The following is a 22,505-nucleotide window of genomic DNA, read 5'->3' as shown; positions in this document are numbered from 1 at the left end:
TGGCATACTTTATGCCAGGTTAATTTAAGCCATCGTAATTTACACTGGCTTCCTATACTTAGGATTTCTCCCGTAGTTTGGAAGATTTTAACTCAGGGGATCGGATGTTTGGGCTCACATTTGGATTCTGGTCCACATCCCTGCAGTGCTTCAATATGCTCTGAACGTAGGCATCCGTTTTCAAAGGGGTGTTTGTGACGTGTCTTTCTGAATCCTCTCACCAGCTTTTCCTCCGCAGGTTAGCATCTGAGAGACCTTTTGTGGCGATCACACAGGGTCCCCGGACGTTTAACGGTCTATTGATCCCTGTGCCACCACTGTGCCCGCTTCCCTGCTGCCACCAACCAGTTACTCTCTGGTAAACACCGAGTCCAGACAGTTGTTAAAAGTGAACCAAAAAACCCCAAGTTTATTTTACAAACATTAACAAGTTTATGGTTTCTCAGATAATATTCCTGTCAGTATCTTATCTTTAGTTTCTTTACCGGCCTATACCTTCCTAATAGGACGCGGGTGGTGCTGTGGGTTAAACCACAGAGCCTAGGACTAGCCGATCAGAAGGTTGGCGGTTCGAATCCCCGCGACTGGGTGAGCTCCCGTTGCTCGGTCCCTGCTCCTGCCAACCTAGCAGTTCAAAAGCACTTCAAAGTGCAAGTAGATAAATAGGTACGACTCTGGCGGGAAGGTACACGGCGTTTCCGTGTGCTGCTCTGGTTCACCAGAAGTTGCTTAGTCATGCTGGCCACATGACCCAGAAGCTGTACGCCGGCTCCCTTGGCCAATAAAGCGAGATGAGCGCCGCAACCCCAGAGTCAACGACAACTGGACCTAATGCTCAGGGGTCCTTTTACCTTTACCTTCCTAATACCTTCTGACTGATTATCTCAACTGTTTGACTGACTCCTCTTAACAAATTCTCTCACTCTCTCACATCAGACTAGCCCAACCCACAGACTTATCTTCTCTGTCTCTTCTAACTCCAGACTGTCTTCTCAACCACCCTAACTCTAACTCCTAAAAAAAACCCCTCTGTGCTTAAACCTTATACACAGTTAACTCTGACCCTTGGGTTCCCATTTGTTAGTCATTTTACAATTAGTTAACCCTTTCCTTATGAACCCAGTATGGTGTCACACACCTAGGAGGGCAAATGCCACACCTGTGGAGCAAAGTTTCGCCATAACAATTCTGCGAAGGGAAAGCGGGTGCAAAGAGGTAGGAATTGGCCTGTTAGTGGAAAGAGACAAGCAAAGGAACCTTGTTGAACATAGAATTAATGGCCTGGAACGCTCCAGCAATGCCGCTTGCCAGAGAGAGCCATTTATTTCACAAACAATGAGACGCAGGGTGCTTATAGCTTCACCTCCAGCATCCCTTCTGCAGAGGCAGCAAAGAAAACCACACAAATCAGGCCATTTGTCTTGCATCTTTCACCCTCTTAGGCACCAGCATCCAGGCTCAAGAGAAAGTGGAACTTTGGAATATGAGCTCATGAATGGATTTTGAATGAATGACATACATAGAATGAGAGGTCGGTCTCAGTTGTTGCTGCTGTTACGGCTGCTGCACTCTCTGGGTCAAAGAGGGTGAGGAGGGCAAGACTTTGAGCATACCCAAGGTGCGTACATTTTGAAAACAATGACTGATTTTCATTCATTGTCATAAATCAAGATTGCTCTCCCATAGGTCTGCTTTGCTCAGCGGACTTGCTCTCTGCCTTTGGTGTGGTCTGGATTTATTTGCAAGTTGGGGGTGGCAAAGAGATGAATTTTGCAATACAGTTTTCCTGCCATGAAACCAAAAATGCATACACTAAGGCAAAAGCATGGGATGCAGGTGGAGCTGTGGGTTAAACCACAGAGCCTAGGACTTGCTGATCAGAAGGTTGGTGGTTCGAATCCCCGTGATGGGGTGAGCTCCCGTTGCTCGGTCCCTGCTCCTGCCAACCTAGCAGTTCGAAAGCACCTCAAAGTGCATGTAGATAAATAGGTACCGCTCTGGCAGGAAGGTAAACGGCGTTTCCTTGCGCTGCTCTGGTTCGCCAGAAGCAGCTTACTCATGCTGGCCACATGACCCGGAAGCTGTATGCCGGCTCCCTCGGCCAATAAAGCGAGATGAGCGCCGCAACCCCAGAGTTGGTCACGACTGGACCTAATGGTCAGGGATCCCTTTACCTTTTTTACCTTTAAGGCAAAGCATGCACAGAAATTGATATAGTAATGAAATGAAATTTGTTATTCTGGTTTTTAAAATAGCTTTTTACTGGGTTTTATAAGCAAAGATCATAGGAATAATAAATGATACAAATAAGTAGACCAAGTCTTCTCATGTCATTTGTCTATCGCAAAAATAGCACAATAAATTTGCACTAATATCTACAACATTATTAGAGGTCAATGTAAAGGTTCTTGGTTTATACTTTATACAAAAGCAAAGCAAAGAAAAAAAGGGGGTGGGACGGGACAGGATAGAACAGAATTCACAGATAACTTTCCATAATGCATAGCTAAACGCCAAGTCAAAAACCCTTGTGGTTGTGCTTAGATCAATTATCTGCAATGGTCATTTTTCCTCTTATGTTAATTCACAGAGATCCAGCGCTGAGGGCCTTCTGGCCTTCATTGCGAGAAGTGAGGTTACAGGGAACCAGACAGAGGGCCTTCTCGGTGGTGGCGCCCGCCCTGTGGAACGCCCTCCCACCAGATGTGAAGGAAATAAGCAGCTATCCTATCTTTAAAAGACATCTGAAGGCAGCCCTGTTCAGGGAGCTTTTTAATATTTAACGCTGTACTGTTTTTAACACTTGATTGGGAGCCGCCCAGAGTGGCCAGATGGGCGGGGTATAAATAATAAATTATTATTATTATTATTATTATTATTATTATTATTATTATTATTCTGTTCACTCAAATGGGTGAAACATAAAAGTTGGATAAGTCAAGAGTTTCAAGCAGCTTGGTTTAATCTAATAACCCTGGTTTCCTACATAAAGATCATATATATGCATATCATTTTCAACAATTATTAAACATACTTTTATATCTTATACAATTTTTTGACTTCCATCAATCACATCTGAAAAATTTCCAGTCTTTTTCACTTAATTTACATTTCTTACTTTTACTATTACATTTAAATATCATAACTAATATCTCTCTCCTTTCTCTTCTTTGCAATATTTCATATATTCCTCCTTACAAAACTTCTTGTAGTCCTACTAGTGTAATTTGTTGATTACAGTTGCTCTTCAAATAGTTCGTATATTTCTTCCAATCTTCTGTAAATCTCTGGTCCCGCAGGTTTCGAATCCTTCCTGTCATTTTGTCCAATTCTGCGTAGTCCATTAATTTCGTCTGCCATTCTTCTTTCATCGGTTGCATAAAGATCTTCTTAAGCAACTGTGTACAGCAGTGGTTAGGTATAGCACATGATATAATGTGGTTTTCATTATATGCTAAAGACGTACCTCTTTACCCTGGCATTTGACATTATTTGTTTTAAACAGTGTTTTTAATATTGTGTTTTTAGATTGTTGTAACCCACGCTGGGAGCCTGTGCTGAAGGGGAGGTAAAAAATCTAAAGAATAATAATTTCCAGCTTCCCAAGCAACTTTCTGAGCAGCAGTCGACTGAGAACAAAAAATGGGAGCCCACGGTTATGTACAAACTTATTCAGCGAGTGCAGCAAGCAAGGAATTCCAGATTTAAAAAATACTTCATTGTGCCAGCACTTTTTGTTTATCTCATATGTGGAAGCTCTGCAAGCTTTTGATCACATTCCAGATATGTATCTATTTCTGAATGTGATTCAGCTACGTAGCTGATAGATCCAGACTCTCCTAAATTTCTCTCCCCCCTTTCCCTCTTAAATAATGAACTTGTTTCTGGTGCTCTTGAGGACACCTCTGCTGTCTGCAAAGCCTTTGAAACACCCTCCCATTGTCATTTTGTGTAAAAGCATGAACATTCACACCTTGGATTGATGCTTTTATGCTGTTGGCACAAAACCAAACCTGCAGTTTCCTCCCTTGCGCAGTCTACTAACATAAGCTTGAATCTGAGAGGGCTTTGTGGAGGACCCTTTGTGAGAAATCGTGCAGATTTGTGGGCATCCGTTTTAATTCTGTGCCTCCAGATTTTACCAAGGCCCTATAGAAAAGTAAAGACTATGTGTACACATGCACAAACACTTTCCCTTTTTACATCTGTTGAGGGGAGGAAGAAGGCCCAGGAGGGTGAAGAAGCAGCAGTCTGAGATGGTGATGCCCACAGCACTCTCAGGAGTCCAAATGTTGGTGACCAATTGTAATGTGATGTTCTTCCCGCAGACGACCGCAGCGCCTAGAGACAGTCAGATTGTGTATCTACAGCAGTGACTGGAAGAGGAATGACCACTGGGAGGAGTGCAGAGAAAAGAAATGTCATGGTGCATCTGCAGCAGCACAACTGTTATGTACTGAAGTTCTCACCCTGGGCCAGCAGGGGGATACTGTAGATAGTTTTCACTCAGGTCCACATATGCAAATAAGGAATTGAAAGTGACGTTCCGTGATTGGACAGTTACAGAAAGTAGTTACTGTTGCTTTGTAGTTGAGCTCTATATAAGCAGGCTGGCTGAACCCTTCAGTTCAGTTCTGTTCTGGCCTGTGAATAAACAAGAGCTGTCTGAAGAATCGCTGTGTCATCTGATATGTTCACCCACAACAACCATGTCCCTTCTTCTGCCCCACCTGCAACAAAACATGTCTCTCCTATAGCGATCTCAACAGCCACAGCAGGCGCTGTAACTCTCCAGCAGTTTGGCTTTGCCCCCGAAGGCACAGTCTTCCACCATCTTCCAAGGCAGATGGATGCCTACATTTTCTTTTGTTTATTTTTAACTTTATGGCTTCTTAAAAGCCGTTAAACTGCTTAGAAGCCATTTTGGCAAGCACGTGGTGTAAATAATATTGCAAAATTAAATGCTGTGTTTGTTTTTAAAGACAAGATAGCTTTGCATAGTGGAAGCTCTATTGCAATGATGCACCATGCAAATGACCCTGAGAGCCCCCCCTTTTGTGGGGTGCCAAGGTTGGGTCCAGTCCTTCTCAGTTCCCACATCAGCACAGAACATTCTTAGAGGGCTGTCCCTTTTCTGCCAGCTTCCTCCATGTTTATTCTGAGCGGGAACAGCAGAAAGGTTTGGCGCCAATGTTCTGGAGTAGACCATTGTTGGGCAGGTCCCACTCTGCTAGGCAAGAGTTTCCCACACTAATCAGCTTTGACAATACAACTATTTTCCTTCGGCCTCTTAAGACTCTGTTGCCTTTTGTTTGAAAATGTGCTGGAGCTCCAGAGTTGCGTCATGTGGTGCAGCGATATTGAAACATTAAATAATTGTGCCACCTACAAAATTAAAGAGTCGCTTTTCAGGAGCTTAGCTACGCAGAGTGCTGATGCATTGCTGTGTGATAACAAAGACCCAGGACAGATAAAAGAAAATATTTCTTCACACCATGCATAAACTAAGGAACTCGCTCACACAGGAGGAAGTGATGGAAGATGAGGCTTTCAGCGGCAGTTAGCCATGATGGCTGTGCTCTGCATCCATGATCAAAGGCGGTGATGCTTCTGAATACCAGTTGTGGGGACTGCAAGAGGGGAAAGGGTTCTTGTGCTCAGTGTTGGAAAAACGCCCTGGGAAGGCTGCAAACTTCCCCAAGTCTCCGGAGCATTCCCCGGTGGCTCTCTCTATGACTGTAAATCTTCTTCAGTCCAGAGCGGCCGGTAATAAGCGACTCTTCTCTCCTGAAAAGAGCACACCAGTCTTCTGGCATATCATAGCAGAAGAAAGACTCAATTGTAGTTCTAAAACTACTCTATTTACAGTCTTGAGCCAGTGTGGTGTAGTGGTTAAGAGCGGTAGACTCGTAATCTGGGGAACCGGGTTCGCGTCTCCGCTCCTCCACATGCAGCTGCTGGGTGACCTTGGGCTAGTCACACTTCTCTGAAGTCTCTCAGCCCCACTCACCTCACAGAGTGTTTGTTGTGGGGGAGGAAGGAAAAGGAGAATGTTAGCCACTTTGAGACTCCTTAGGGTAGTGATAAAGCGGGATATCAAATCCAAACTCCTCCTCCTCCTCCTCCTTCTATACAGAGACTCCATCTGTACATCTGTGCTCTCTGAACACCAGTACAGAACTGTGACACACACAGAAGTGAAACCAACTTCAGATAGCACTTAGAAGGAAGAGATAACACAGACCTCCTTTCTCACGCTCTCTCAGACACTCACATGATGTATACAAATCATAGTACCACTCGCTGGAGCAGCTTGGATAGATAAAAATCCTAACACTCAGGCCCTGCCTAAGGGTTTCTCACAGGACACTGTGAGAACTGGATGCTGGACTAGACGGGCTAAGAGGTAACTTCAATTTTCACACATTGAAGAAATGGCCACTAGTCACTGCATCTTATCAATCTCTTCTTTCAGCCTTTGCTCAGTGAAGCTCATTATTATTCATGGCCAGAAAGTTCTAATCATCTGCCTGCTCTGCCTTTGGTGTGAATAAAAAAGTTTCAGATGCTCATTCACGTTTTATCAGGCTCAGGCTTGTCATAAGCTTGGCCCAGTCACACCTACTGTTGAGAAAACGCTGTTCTGTTGCTTGTGTTCTGCATTGGCCCTGCACAGCTGTGACGTCAGCTCTGGCTTCTTTCCAACATTTTCTTTCCAACATTTCAACTTCTTTCCAACATTTCAACTAGAGCCAGGGCTTTTTCGGCTGTGGCTCCGACCTGGTGGAACACTCTGTCACAAGAGACTAGGGCCCTGCGGGACATGACATCTTTCCGCAGGGCCTGCAAGACGGAGCTGTTCTGCCAGGCCTTTGGTCGGGGTTCAGTCTGACTCCCTCTCCCCTTTCATAAGAACTTGCATGAAAGTGGCCTCCCAATTTTTCTCACATGCCCATATAAGTTCAGCACAAACAGTTGGGCCTGGTGAGCATTTAAGGTCCCCAACCCTAATCTGCGGGTTGCCATCTGATTGGATTTTATTCTGATCCTGATCTGATTTGAGGATGTATTTTAATTGATTGTCTGATTTTATGTTAATGTGTCATACATTTGATGTTAGCCGCTCTGAGGCTGGCTTCGGCTGGGGAGGGGGGGATATAAATAAAATTTATTATTATTATTGTTGTTCAATCTGACAGAGGGTTGGAGAAGGATTCATTATAGGAATAATAATAATAATAATAATAATAATAATAATTTTTATTTATACCCCCCTCCCCAGCCAAGGCCAGGATCAGGGATTGCTAACAAGCAATAATAAAAACAAGTTGAATGAATACAACTTAAAAACAAGATTAAAATACAACAATTAAAATATTGAAACATTAAAATATTAAAATGCAGCCTCATCACAGGAGGAGAAAGGAAAAAGAAAAAGAAAGAGGGGGAGGGAATCAAATTGGCTCCAAGGCAAAAGCCAGGTGGAACAACTCTGTCTTACAGGCTCTGCGGAAAGAAATCAGATCCCCCAGGGCCCTGGTCTCATGAGGCAGAGCGTTCCACCAGGCCGGAGCCAGAGTTGAAAAGGCCCTGGCCCTGGTTGAAGCCAATCTAACTTCCTTAGGGCCCGAGACCACTAGGGTGTTGCTATTTATGGACCTTGAGGCTCTCCGTGGGGCATACCGGGAGAGGCGGTCCCGTAGGTACGAGGGTCCTAGGCGGTGAAGGGCTTTAAAGGTCAAAACCAGCACCTTAAATTTGACCCTGTACTCCACCGGGAGCCAGTGCAGCTGGAAAAGCACTGGGTGAATATGCTCCCATGGCAAAGACCCCGTGAGGAGCCTCGCTGCAGCATTCTGCACCCGCTGGAGTTTCTGGGACAGCTTCAAGGGCAGCCCCGCATAGAGCAAATTACAGTAGTCAAGCCTGGAGGTGACTGTGGATTACTGTGGCAATGTAGAAGACATTGTAGAAGTGCACATCGCCAAAAGTGAGGAAGTGTGTCCCCAATAAATGTTTAAATGTATTTCTCATTTCACTACTAATTATCCTTTCTTCGACTTATGGATCATGTTTTGCATACATACCTGACACTTATCTGTGTCAACTCAGGAGCTTTCTCCACTCACTTCAGTGGTGTGGCACTTAAGTCTTATTCTATACCTAGCTTTCCCCCCATCCCATTTGTCAAAAATCCACAGGCTTTTAAAAGTTTATCTTCTAAAACAGAATTTCTGAGGAACACAAAGTCCTCGCTAAGAAGACTCAGGAACAATGAGCTCAATTATATAACCTAACACTCTGTTTCTATTACAGCAGGTTCCCCATAGTTTCTCACTCTTTCTCACACACATACTGTTCCTTTAACTAGACCTTCCACTGTCTAGATATTTCACTGCCCTGGATTTTAAACCCAGTGGTTTAATTTAGTGGGCATTTAAAAACAAACAAGCCCTGTTCTTAACCTGGTGCTTTCATACAATCCCAGCTAACACTATGTAGCAACTTCCTGGATTCACGTCAGCTTCTGTTAATTGAAGGTAAAAGCCATTGTCTTCTGATGATGGTCACTTCAGGGTTAGCCAATTCTAGCAAGGTTCATTGTGCTACAGCCAACTTCCCAGCTAATCCAGTTAAGAGTAATCAAGCATCCCGCTTTAAGGCATTAGCCGATTGTCTGTGGCTGACGAAACATACTTACTGACTTCTTGCTAAGTTGCACATGGTCAGCTCTCTGCGCTGTCAGTTGTGGGAGACAAGGAAGTTTGCTTTATGGATTTTCGATTAGATTTTCAGTACACAAAGACTTTACAGACATTGCAAGTACTGCCCAAGTATGCATAAAGTAATGCTACAAGGACCATGTTTTAATGCGGATAGAAGCTGGATATATTTTGATCCCTCATTAACGCCTTAAGAACGTAAGTACAAGAGAAATCCAATGGCTCTTCTAATCCAACATCCTGCTCTCCCAGTGACCAACGAAGTGTCTGTGGGAAGCCTGGAAGTTGAACCTGAGCACAACAGGTGAGGGGAGAGACTCCATCAGGCAAGACCTCCTTCCACCTGCCTTGCCCCACCCTCTAGTCTCTGCTTCTCAATTTGTATTGTATTATTTTATGTACTGTGGCTTGCCGTTGTTTTATTGATTATAGTTTAGAAATTATTTATTGTAACTGTTGAGTGGACTTCTGTTTAACTTTTACCCTATTTTTCGCTCTATAGGGCGCACCTAGTGTGTTTTTTTGTGGGGGGAAATAAAGGAAATTTTTTTATTCCCCCCCCCCAGGCGCGGGGCTGGGGCGGGGGAAGCCTGAGCTTCCCTTGACCCCAGCCCCCAGAACAGGCTGCTATCCGCAAGCCTTCGGAGCCCGGCGGGAACTCCCGCCACACTCCAAAGGCTTGCGGATAGCTTCCTGAAGCCTGGAGAGCGAGAGGGGTCGGTGCACACCGACCCCTCTCGCTCTCCAGGCTTCAGCAAAAGCCTGCATTCGCTCCATAGGACGCACACACATTTCCCCTTCATTTTTGGAGGGGGAAAAGTGCGTCCTATAGAGCGAAAAATACGGTATATGTTATTATTATTTAATACTATTCTAATGATGATAGAATGTTACCTTTTGATGTAGGTTGCCTATTTTAAAGTTACGTTTTATTATCACATTTTTGTATTGCATTAGATTGTTATAAGATGTACATTTTTTGTTTCTTCAGCTTGTAAACTGCCTTGAGTATTGTAAGAAAGACGGTACACAAATAAAAAATGATGATTATGATGATGATGATGAACAGCACTCTGCCCACCTGTGATTCCTAGCAGTTGGTATTCAGAGGCAGAATGCCTCTTGACTGCGGATGTAGAACAAAGCCATCATGCCTAGTAGCCTCGGATAACCTTGTCCTCCATGAATTTCTCCTTCGAATGTTGTTTCTGTTATTTGACATTAGGGGAGTTTGTTAAGTACAGCAATTTAATTCATGAATATTGTAAATGCTTGTATGCATTACTATGTGTTTAAATTTGACCGGTTGGTAACTGAATTCTAGAGAGTTCTCCAGTAGTTCTCATGTGATTGGCTAATGTTGGTCACATGGGAGGTATCTGGTGAGGGAGAGACATATTTTTATGTGAAGCAAGGTGACTGTGTTTTAGAACCCACTGTGAACACTGCTAAGTCGAATAGAGTGTTGGAGTGTCTATGCTCTGCTCGGAAGAAAAGAGAGCAAAGCTTCAGGAGAAGGTAGAATTTGAAATCTCTCAAAGGAGCTGCAAGGCATGGCCTAACTAAGATATAGAAGACTGAGTGCTGAGCTTTGGAAAGAGAGGAAAATACAGTTGCTTGGAAGTTGGAAGAAGACTGGAAGGTGTTTAAAGGATACTTGCAAAACCATATTGAAAAATCAGAACTCCTATTAGAATAAACAAGTTAGGTTTTAAATACTGAAATACTAAATAAGATGGAGAAAAATGTGCAATAGAAAAAGAAGCATGAAATTAGGTTAAAGGTGTGTGAAAGAAAGTAATAGAAATGGAAAGAAATTGCAATTGAGTAGATTGGAAGTCTAACACAAATGTGGGGTGAGGGGTGGTGGATAGTGATGGGAAAAGGAATTATCTGTGGGATTGAGTGTAGGTATGTTTGAAAACTTTTAAGGATTGTATGAAATGTATGTTTGTATGCTTGTATATTCACAGTATGTGTGTATTAATGCTGAATTATTTTAACAATAAAATTTAATATAATTTAATATATTTTTTTTAAAAAAGGAAGTTGGAAGAAGAGACTGTAAGCCCATGCCTGGAGAAGGATGTGACTGTAAATATTATGTTTTAATTCATCTATAATTATAAGTTTTGGGAAGTAAAGTTTTTGAATGTTAAAGTTTGGACGTTTGTTTAATTTCCAGAAGAAGGGTGTCAGTCATAATATGATTTGAGCTTCTTAGCTGCAATTTTACTACTCTTACATGTGAAGCACTGTTCACCCAAATCTCCTTGTGTATTTGGAATAGCGTATAAGGCAATTGTTGGGCTGTACTGACCTGCCCCATGCCAAACTGCCTGAAGGCGTAGCCATGCCCCCCCCAGTCATAAGTATTTTAATGGAATGAGGAAGAGGTAGAAAACTTGTTTCTTGCTCCTTGCCTAAGAGGAACCTTGAGCAGATTCAAGATGGGGGAAGAGTGTCTTACACAACATTAACTATCACCATCCCCCAGATGCTATAGCTAGATTCAGACCCCGCTTCCCCTCTTCCACCCACCTCTGGAAAAAGAACAAAAATAACACAGAACTTCCATATTACATCCTATTTGACCCTGATGTGTCTATTGTCTGAGGATTAGGGTGATTAAATGTTTCAGCAAATAAAACAGGGACTTCTCATTTATTTCTACTCCTCCATTAAACAATTGTCAATTAAAGGTGAATCAAATCACAACTGCTTTGACATCGGCAAGTACTTCAAAGGATTTCTAAATTGTGCTTTCAGAACCACTTACATCTCTGATTGAGATGGAACTCTCTATACACACACAATTAGACAATTATTTCTCTTATCATCAGTAGTAGCACTGCTGCTGTCAGACGTGTGCCAGTCATTATGCTACCTAAAAAATGGTTTGCACAGTTTGTTAATATGGCCTGGGACTGAATTTAGCCCTTTGAAACTCTTCTATGTTTTTCTTTGATCAAACAGTTTCCCAACACTGTTTTTCTTCAAAATGAATGCTATATTTATACTTCTTTTTCTAAAAACAATCATAACAAGCTGATTCCCTGTGAATAAATCGCGATACATTACTGAAACCTTTCTTTCCTTGTTGATGACCCCATTTTCCCATCCAATAGTTTCTTTCCATAACTGGCCATGGGAGAGTAGCAGCCATGTTCTCCTTGAGGTGCATAGGCAGTAAATAAATGCCATGCATCATAGAATTTGTTTTCTAGTGTCCAATTTCTCATTGCCCTCACTTTTTGAGTAAGCTTTTCCATGAGAGTCATTGACCAAGTCTGATGATGCTGTTCCTCCAGCATCCCACCTCCACCTACGTTTTCCAGTCTTTAGCTAAAGTAGGTCTAGCAGCTGCTAATAGAAAAGTCAGTAAGCCTTTGTGCAATCCCATCCTCCTTTCCTCAAATCTCAGAAGCAGAGTAATATTAGGATCTGAAATCACCCATTATTATTTATATAGCATCATCTAGGTACATGGTACTTAACAAGGAACAGATGCTGCTGAAGTCCAGTTCCCATTATTCCCAACCAAAATGGCTAATTGTCAGACATGATAGGAATGGTAGTCCAGCAACATCTGGAGGGACACAGGTTCCCCACCTTGGTGTAGACTGTTACGAAAAAGGAGCAATGCAGAAGCGAGCTCCAGGTGGCTGGGATGCAAAACAGGATGTTGACGTTATGGGACTGTACCGTGGGAACCAGGGACGGTCTATTCAGTGCACTGAGCACCGGATATTAGCTCAGAGTGGCACATGACCCTGTACTGGAAGTACATGGGTGGAGTTATTCTCTCTCTGCAGTTGGGATGAGAGAGTACAGACATGATTTCTCTGTACTGCTGGAAAGACAGAAATAAAAGCATGTAAATATATTTCTGTCTGTCTCTTTCCCCCCCCGGCGATGGGAGGGGGAGGAATGGTGTGTTCTTCTTCACGTTGGGAAGAATCGCCGATAAAGACCTCGCCTTGATCTTGCCGGGAGTCGCAGGCAGGGAGGTCAACAAGGATTCAAGCCGGGCACCTGGAGGGTGGCCAATTCCTCTGAACTTCGCTGGCTCTGCTGGCTTGAATCGAGACGAGCCTTCCCATCTGCATTTCCTCCAGAGGTTTTGGACTACAGCTTCCATCATCCTTGATCATTATGCTGCTGGCTGGAGCTGATGGGACTTGTAGTCCAAAACATCTGCAGGGCACCAGATTGATTTAGACAATACTGAACTAGATCAACCAATGGTCTTCTCTGATACAAGGCAGTTTCCTGTGTTCCTAAGTTTATTTCACAATATATTCATTTTAAGCTGTCTAACGATTCTCTTCACAGGGCTAGTTGAGCTCCCTTCCAAGTCCACTGAAGCAAGGTGGAAGAAGAGACTGCAAAACGATGACTCAGTTATTGCCTTTATCCCAGGGCAATGGAAACTGGGGCTGCCCTTGGCTCAAGGTTGCAAGCCAGCTGGTAAAAGTCAGACATAGGTGCTGGAGGGGCACAGAGGACCTTCCTGGTCAGCAGTTTCATAACAGATAATCTGGACACATAGTACAGCTGCCAGCAGATGGGGATGATTATTCAACCAACCTTTCTCGGGTGTGGAGGGTATGGAATTCTCCAATCTTCAGTATAAGATGCAAACAAGATTTTAAGCACTATCCATACAGAGGTATGATTGTGCAATGAAGGGAGAAGAGGGTTCTAAAGAGGAAGAAAGGAAGTTGCCTTGCACTGTCAGGGAAGATCATCCTAAACAGGAGCATAAGGTGGTGCATTTTATTGAGTCAGGCTATTGGTCCAGGATTTCAGGAACTGGTCTTCCCCAGCGCTGCTTGGAGATTCCAGGGATCAAATCTGGGGTCTTCTGCACACAATACATGTCATCTACCACTGAGCTACAACCCTTCCCTAAATCATGACATTTAAGAAGAGATAGGCACCTCTGAAGAATGCATGCTTTCCGTCTTGTCACAGGAAGATTTGTTTTGTGACTAGAGGTATAAAGCAGAGACATCACCTTGCCAACAAAGGTCCATATGGTTTTCCCAGTAGTGATGTATGGAAGTGAGAGCTGGACCATAAAGAAGGCTGATCGCCAAAGAATTGATGCTTTTGAATTATGGTGCTGGAGGAGACTCTTGAGAGTCCCATGGACTGCAAGAAGATCAAACCTATCCATTCTGAAGGAAATCAGCCCTGAGTGCTCACTGGAAGGACAGATCGTGAAGCTGAGGCTCCAATACTTTGGCCACCTCACAAGAAGAGAAGACTCCCTGGAAAAGACCCTGATGTTGGGAAAGATGGAGGGCACAAGGAGAAGGGGACGACAGAGGACGAGATGGTTGGACAGTGTTCTCGAAGCTACCAGCATGAGTTTGACCAAACTGCGGGAGGCAGTGGAAGACAGGAGTGCCTGGTGTACTCTGGTCCATGGGGTCACGAAGAGTCGGACATGACTAAACGACTAAACAACAAAATAAATTTCCATATGGTGAAGAGAAAGTAAGCTTATGTCTGTTCTGGGGTTCTAAGAGCTACAAAACAGCAGCAGCAGCAGCAGCAACAACCATACCTGATTAAATTATGAAACACCACAACTACCCACATAATGGGAAATTCAGTTTAAGACCTCTGGAGGTCAGGAGGTTGGAAAAGTCTGCATTAAATAAATATGGAGCAGAATAGAATCTTACAGCTTGCTGATGAGTCTGCAAAGCACACATATTATACCAAGTTCTTAAAGAAATGGGAGTGCCTGATCACCTCATCTGTCTCCTGAGAAATCTCTATGTGGGACAAGAAGCTACAGTTAGAACTGGATATGGAACAACTGATTGGTTCAAAATTGGGAAAGGCGTACGACAAGGCTGTATTTTGTCTCCCTGCTTATTTAATTTATACGCAGAATACTGTTAGGATATTTCCGTTCCACCTTAAAAGGGAGCAGGATGTTTGTATAACAGCCTGCGCGTTTCCTGTCTCACAGGATGTTTATGTTGTAAGTTCCTTTCGTTTTCAACTGTTTTGCCTGAGCAGTCGGAACAGACGGTCATGCCTTCTTTGTTCTGACCAACGCCTAATAAACTGTAAATATGCATGTTCTGCTCTCGTGCTGTGCAACTTCTGTTGTGTGAATTCTGCTGATAGAGTGTGCACAAGTCCAAGAATGTGGCTATCTTTTCTTGAGGCTTCGTGTCGCTATAATTGCTAGATACTGCGTGACTACGGGAGGTCGATGGATCGTCCGGCACCGAGCTTGGGGGCTCAGATGGACTTTATCTCCCTGGCAGTATCCCAACAACAGGTTTCGGGCCCAGATTCACGGCACTTGCAGGAGAGTAAGACAGCGACAGACTGCTGAAAGGTATGTGCTGGAAAAGTGAAAGCAGAGGCTTTTCTGAATGCCGGCAAAAGTCTTTGATGTCCGGCAAAGACTAATTGGCCTGGGAGCCGTGCCAGAGGCATCGTGATTTATGAGCTGCCGAGATAAGAAGTCTTAGAAGGCATAACGGCTCACATAAAAAGCTGGAATGGAGTTTTTCCAAGCTTCGGAGGCCACTGAGTGCCCTAAGTTAAATCGGCACAATTATCAGACCTGGGCAAAATGGTGTGAGAGTTTGCTGCGTCAGTTTGGAGTCTGGCATACTGTATTTGAACCCACTCCAGTTCCTCGGACAGAGAAATGGCAGGCCCAGGATTCGAGGGCCGTGGATATCATAGTTTTATCCGTCTCTCTGGAGGAAATAAAGACGCTTGCTGGAAATCTCACGGCACGTGACATGTGGGATGCTTTGAAAAAGGCCCACCAGCCAATAATCCCAGCCCAGTGTTTGAATGCATCGGAGGTCCTGGCTGTTTCCCAGAGTGCTAGTGAATGCAGGGATGCTGAGGGCACCGGTTGCAAGCTGCAGGGGGAGCAGACTATAACGTCATCCCAGGCAGCATTCCAGCCTCCAGGGGGAGCCAAGGAGTCGGCAGCTGAGAGCTCTGTTTCTCGTGAGAACCAAGGTCAGAGCCTATGCAGAGGCCGGAAGGCCAGATGTAAACAGAGCAAGACGCTTGCAGGTGGCCAGGAGCGGGGGGGCAAGTTGCAAAAGCCCATGCCAGTGGAAAACAAGGCTATGTTTGCTGGCACAGCTCCACCAAAGGCTAAAGGCACGTCTGATGGCCAGGAGCGGGGGGGCAAGTTGCAAAAGCCCACGCCAGTGGAAAACAAGGCTATGTTTGCTGGCACAGCTCCACCAAAGGCTAAAGGCACGTCTGATGGCCAGGAGCAGGGGGGCAAGTTGCAAAAGCCCTCGCCAGTGGAAAACAAGGCTATGTTTGCTGGCACAGCTTCACCAAAGGCTAAAGGCAAGCTGCAAAAGCCCACGCTGGTGGAAAACAAGGTTTTGTTTGCCAGCAAATCTGCTTCGAAGGCCAAGGCCAGGTTTGTTATTGACTCAGGGTGCACGCGCCATCTCAGCAAAGACCGCCATCTGTTTATCTCCTTCACACCTCAAGATGGAGAGGTCCAGCTGGCTGATGGAAGGACTTTGCAAGCTACAGGAGTTGGGACTGTGAAACTTGCTAGTCTGAATACTACCATCAGAGATGTACTTTTTGTTCCAGGAGCTGCGGACAATTTGATTAGTGTACCACAGCTGACTGGGCGTGGTTTTGAGGTTTCCTTCAAGAGGACTGTCTGTGTCATCAGAAAAGGCAAAGAGGACATGTGGCATGCAAAGTTGATGGATGGTTTGTTCAGTCTAACTTATGATGACAATGCTGTTATATCTAATGCTGATACTTGTTGTGTTGCACAAACTAACAAGGTTCTTCATGCAGGATGCATTCATGATGCACATCGAAGATTTTGTCACCTCTCTTGGCAAGCGCTAGCCAAGATGCCTGGGTTGGTTGACGGTTTGGACATCAAACCCTGTAAGTTTCACATGAAATGTGTCTCTTGTGCAGAGAACAAGGTGAAGGTTGCTCCAAAAGGCAAGGAGTCTAGCAGGCAGGCTTCCAAACCCTACCAGCTAGTTCATGCAGACCTGGTTGGTCCTCTAGCGCCCTCTTTGGGTAGAGCAAGGTACTTCATGGTTCTAATTGATTCTTTTTCCAGGTACATTCATGTGTTTATGCTCGAGCAGAAATCGCAAGCATTTCCTAAGTTCAAGGCATTCTGTGCTTGGTTGGAGAATGCTCACGGTAAACGTATTGGTTGTCTGTTTACTGATCGGGGCGGGGAGTTCACTTCTCAGCAGTTTGAAGCTTTCCTGACTGAGAAGGGAATCCAGCATGATTTGTCAACGCCTAGATCGCCATGGATGAATGGGCTTGCGGAGAGAGCAAATCAAACATTGCTGCAAGGGATAAAAACCTTGTTGCATGATGCCAATCTCCCTGAGAAGTTTTGGGGGGAGGCTTTGGCGAATTTTGTTTATTCTTTTAACAGGAGACTGTCATCACCTATTGGTTGTACTCCCTATGAGAAGATGTATGGGAGGAAACCTAACACCAAGCACTTGAGAATCTTTGGTTCTGACATGTGGGTACACACCCCACAAAGCAACAAGCTTGGGAAGCGTGGGGCACATGGTTTGTTCATGGGGTACGAAAAAGGTGCATACAGGGTATGGATGACTAACTCTAAATCCATAAAGTTCACAAGGAGTGTTGAGTACAATCCTAAGTGGGGGGGAAATGTGGGAATTTTCCAGAGTTACCCAGAGGAGGATGAAGGTGATGTGAAGAAAGCAGATCATGCTGAGAAAGCTGAGGAAACTGAGGATGATGATGATGATGATGATCAGAGTTCGGATTCCAGTTCAGTGGGCGGCGCTGCTGCTGGTGTCAGTGACAGTGATGACACAGCAGACTACAAGAGCGCAAAGGCCTCAGTCAGACCATCTGATGAGTCTGACAATGAACTGGAAGAACCACTGTTCACCATTGGTCGTTTTTCTCCTAAGAAGGAGGAGATGAGTCCAGAAGACTTGCGTCTGGTTCGCAGGTCTGAAAGGGCGACCAAAGGCAAACCTCCAAAGAGATTTGCTGATGAGTTTGCTAAGACGGCAACTGCTGTTCTTAGTAGCTCAGAGAAGGTGTGGGAACCTTCAAGCTTCAAAGAGGTCCAGGAGTTAACCTCTAAAGATGCTGAGCCTTGGCTTAATGCCATGAAGGCTGAAGTTGATTCCTTGAACAGGAACCAGACTTGGGAACTGGTACCGGTAGTCCCAGGGATGAGACTGGTTGGCAGCAAATGGGTCTTCAAGGCCAAGACAGACCAGAATGGCAAGGTTGTCAGACACAAAGCCAGATTGGTTGCCAGAGGTTTTTCACAGGTACCAGGACAGGATTACCACGAGACCTACTCACCCACGGTCAAATATGAGAGCATTCGGCTGATGCTCAAGATCGCTGCGGAGGAGAAACTGCATGTTTCCCATCATGACATTAATACAGCTTTTTTGTACGGAATTTTGAACGAGCAGCTGTACATGCTTCCACCTGACAGGATGCAGATACAGAAGGGAATGGTCTGTAAACTGCGGAAATCCTTGTATGGTCTAAAGCAGAGTGCCAGGTGTTGGAACACAAAACTCACTGAAACGTTGCTTTCTCTAGGTTTTCACCAGGGCAAAGCTGATCCTTGTGTGTTTGTCAAGGAGGAGGGGCAAAACAAACTGTATTGTTTATGTTTTGTTGATGATCTTCTGATGTTTTGGAAGAATCAGGCTTTCTACCAAAGCACCCTAGCTCAGCTGAAGGAGCACTTTGACATGAAGGATCTTGGTGAAGTATCCAACTATCTTTCTCTGCAGGTGGAGAGAGACCAAGCAGGTAATTTTCTGGTACACCAAACACAGAAAGTTGCTGATGTATTAACCAGGTTGAATTTGGTTGATGCAAACCCAGCAGACACACCGATGGTGACAGGTTACCAGGTAGATAGTACTGCTGAAGCGTTTTCTGACACAACGCTGTACAGATGCATTCTAGGCAAGTTGAATTTCATTGCTAGATGTTCAAGACCTGACATTGCTGTAAGCACTAACCTGCTTAGCAGACATGCTAACAATCCTACTGTTCAGGATTGGAAAGCTCTGAAGCGCATAGCCCGGTATTTGAAAGGGACTATGCACTACAGGCTGAGGTTCACCAGTCAGAAGACTGGAGGTCTTGAAATCTTTGCAGATGCAAGTTTTGGAAGTGACACCACGGATGGTACAAGCACTTCTGGAGTATGCTACATGTACAACCACTGCCTGTTTGACTGGTTGTGCAAAAAGCAGACAACAGTTAGCCTAAGTTCCTGTGAAGCAGAACTCAATGCTCTGTCATTTTCACTCATGGATTGTGAATGGTTGATGCAACTGTTTAAGGACATTGGGGTTTCTGTGAAATGTCCTATACAAGTGTATCAAGACAATAGATCTTGTTTGGCTTTGCTGAACTCGGAGAGTTGCAAGCAAAGGACCAAGTACTTGCAGATTAAGCTACATCGTGCAAGAGAGTGTATTCAGAAAGGACTCATTCAGGTGTCCTACATGCCAGGAAATGAAATTCCTGCTGATCTGTTGTCTAAGGTTGTTAACAGAGAACAACTGAAGGTTTACGCACAAAGGTTGCAATTGGGTTGAACCACAGGTACTACAGGTTACACGGAAAGGGGGAGGATGTTAGGATATTTCCGTTCCACCTTAAAAGGGAGCAGGATGTTTGTATAACAGCCTGCGCATTTCCTGTCTCACAGGATGTTTATGTTGTAAGTTCCTTTCGTTTTCAGCTGTTTTGCCTGAGCAGTCGGAACAGACGGTCATGCCTTCTTTGTTCTGACCAACGCCTAATAAACTGTAAATATGCATGTTCTGCTCTCGTGCTGTGCAACTTCTGTTGTGTGAATTCTGCTGATAGAGTGTGCACAAGTCCAAGAATGTGGCTATCTTTTCTTGAGGCTTCGTGTCGCTATAATTGCTAGATACTGCGTGACTACGGGAGGTCGATGGATCGTCCGGCACCGAGCTTGGGGGCTCAGATGGACTTTATCTCCCTGGCAGTATCCCAACAAATACATCATGCGAAAGGCTGGGCTGGATGAATCCCAAGCTGGAATTAAGATTGCCGGAAGAAATATCAACAACCTCAGATATGCAGATGACACAACCTTGATGGCAGAAAGTGAGGAGGAATTAAAGAACCTTTTAATGAGGGTGAAAGAGGAGAGCGCAAAATATGGTCTGAGGCTCAACATCAAAAAAACGAAGATCATGGCCACTGGTCCCATCACCTCCTGGCAAATAGAAGGGGAAGAAATGGAGGCAGTGAGAGATTTTACTTTCTTGGGCTCCATGATCACTGCAGATGGTGACAGCAGCCACGAAATTAAAAGACGCCTGCTTCTTGGGAGAAGGGCCATGACAGGCCTAGACAGCATCTTGAGAAGTAGAGACGTCACCTTGCCAACAAAGGTCCGTATAGTTAAAGCCATGGTTTTCCCAGTAGTGATGTATGGAAGTGAGAGCTGGACCATAAAGAAGGCTGATCGCCGAAGAATTGATGCTTTTGAATTATGGTGCTGGAGAAGACTCTTGAGAGTCCCATGGACTGCAAGAAGATCAAACGCATCCATTCTTAATGAAATCAGCCCTGAGTGCTCACTGGAAGGACAGATCGTGAAGCTGAGGCTCCAGTACTTTGGCCACCTCATGAGAAGAGAAGACTCCCTGGAGAAGACACTGATGCTGGGAAAGATGGAGGGCACAAGGAGAAGGGGGCGACAGAGGATGAGATGGTTGGATAGTGTTTTCGAAGTTACCAGCATGAGTTTGACCAAACTGCGGGAGGTAGTGGAGGACAGAGGTGCCTGGCGTGCTCTGGTCCATGGGGTCACGAAGAGTCGGACACGACTAAACGACTAAACAACAACAAATGTATCCCCAATTGCTCTCTTCTACACCTGACTCCATTTCACCATGAGATGGAGAGGGAAGAAGCTTCCTATTTTCATATCTTCTTAAAACCCTGTGTATTTTAATTCAGTTCCCTTCCTCAGATTGTTTACTGCATATGCATGACGCCTTTCAACATAACAGCCGATAAGTAATTTTATAGTGCGTCTCATTTGCAAAGTAAAAATCAAAACAAGCTTATTGGGATGGGAGTGTGTGTTGGAGGGATTGGAGCTGTTCTATACATTGTGCAGAATGAGTTTATAGAATTCTAGGCTGTACCACTTCAGACCCTAGGGCAGGTGCGAGGAGTGAGGAATATGCCATGAAAACCTCCCCCTATGTGTAGCTCCATCCCTTGATATTTTAAAATAGGCCTCAAAGACCCATCTCTTTTCAGCAGCAGCAGAAAGTAAACTGGGCTGCAGAAATGGTGCTGTGATTTCTTTATGCTCTAGATGTTTTGGACTCCCATTAGCCCCAGTCCAAGACATCTGGAAGGCACCAGCCTGATGTACATGATGTAGGTACATTTTGTCCCCTATCACCTCCCCCTTAACAAAAACAATATGGCATGTAACAGGCAACACAGGATCTATGATTGAAAGTAAAGCAATGACTGTAAAGAGAAGCAGTACCAGCCATAATATAGTAAAAAGTGAACTTTTCAGGCAGACATTATTTATTTATTTATTTTTGAAATTTTTATTCATTTCCCTTTTTCATTTATTACATACATCTCATATCCATAACATTTACTATACATTCCTTCCTCCCCCCTCCCCCTCTGGGCTTCCCTCAACTTCCGTTTCTGGTTTGTTTCTCCTTTCACCCAGTTTGCTGCTTCCTGAAAGAAAATAACACTAATAACATATTTATACGACAACATCAAACCTTCCACACATTTTCTAATGCTACTGATGTGAATGTTTATTTAAATCCTGCCATCAAGTCTATAGACTTTCTTTGTTTCTGCAAGTATAATATAAATGATTCCCATTCTTTTTCAAAGTCACTGTTGTCTTTTCTGGCAGACATTCATTGCCACTCCATTGGAAGGCATGTGTTGCTGGGGGAGGATAATTTGCATTTGACCTTCTGGGGTCTTCCAGCTTTGAGCAATCTCCAGGCATGCTGTAGCCAAGAGCAGGGAAGCCGAATCCTTATAGCGCATTGAGGGTTTGGTTGGGCTTTCAGCAAGTAATAGCGCTTGCCAAGGAGTCAGGTAACAAGTGCTGGAAAGTGATATTTGATACCAAATAATTTGATATCTTTTTGGAGAGGGAATTGTTTGGACCTACATGCACAGAGTGGATGTAGTGTAAGACTGGAATGAACCACCAAATGTCTGGAATGAATTGGGGCTGAAATTTAGCACAGCTCCATCACAGCTCTGAGTTGTGGGCCAGCATTAAAAGGCTTCATTCTGGGGAGGAAGATGGTGGTTGCCAGTTAAGTGGAACTGTAAAGGACCTCCAGGAACCCCCTTCAATGCACCTAACACCCCAAAACATTTTGCGTGGTAGTCCACAGGGACAGATCAAGAACTCCGGTGGCCTTAAGCACCAGAAATGCTATGGTAACCTCCCATACGTGATTCAAAATAAAAACAATACTAAACTGTCAAATAAAAAAAATATTTTTTGAAGTGACACAAAACTTCACAGAATCACAGACTTGTAGAGTTGGAAGGGACGACAGGAATCTTTCAGCCAATGTGGGACTCAAACCCACAACCCTGAGATTAAGAGTCTTATGCTCTACCGACTGAGCTATCACTCAGGGCTGATATTAAAATAGTTTCTAGATTTTCTAGATGACGTCTTTAATGTTTGGGGGACGA

Source organism: Podarcis raffonei, chromosome 5 (genome assembly GCF_027172205.1).
Source record: "Podarcis raffonei isolate rPodRaf1 chromosome 5, rPodRaf1.pri, whole genome shotgun sequence".
Classification (NCBI taxonomy): Eukaryota; Metazoa; Chordata; class Lepidosauria; order Squamata; family Lacertidae; genus Podarcis; species Podarcis raffonei.
The sequence above is the reverse complement of the archived record's forward strand: the minus strand, read 5'-3'. Positions refer to the sequence as shown.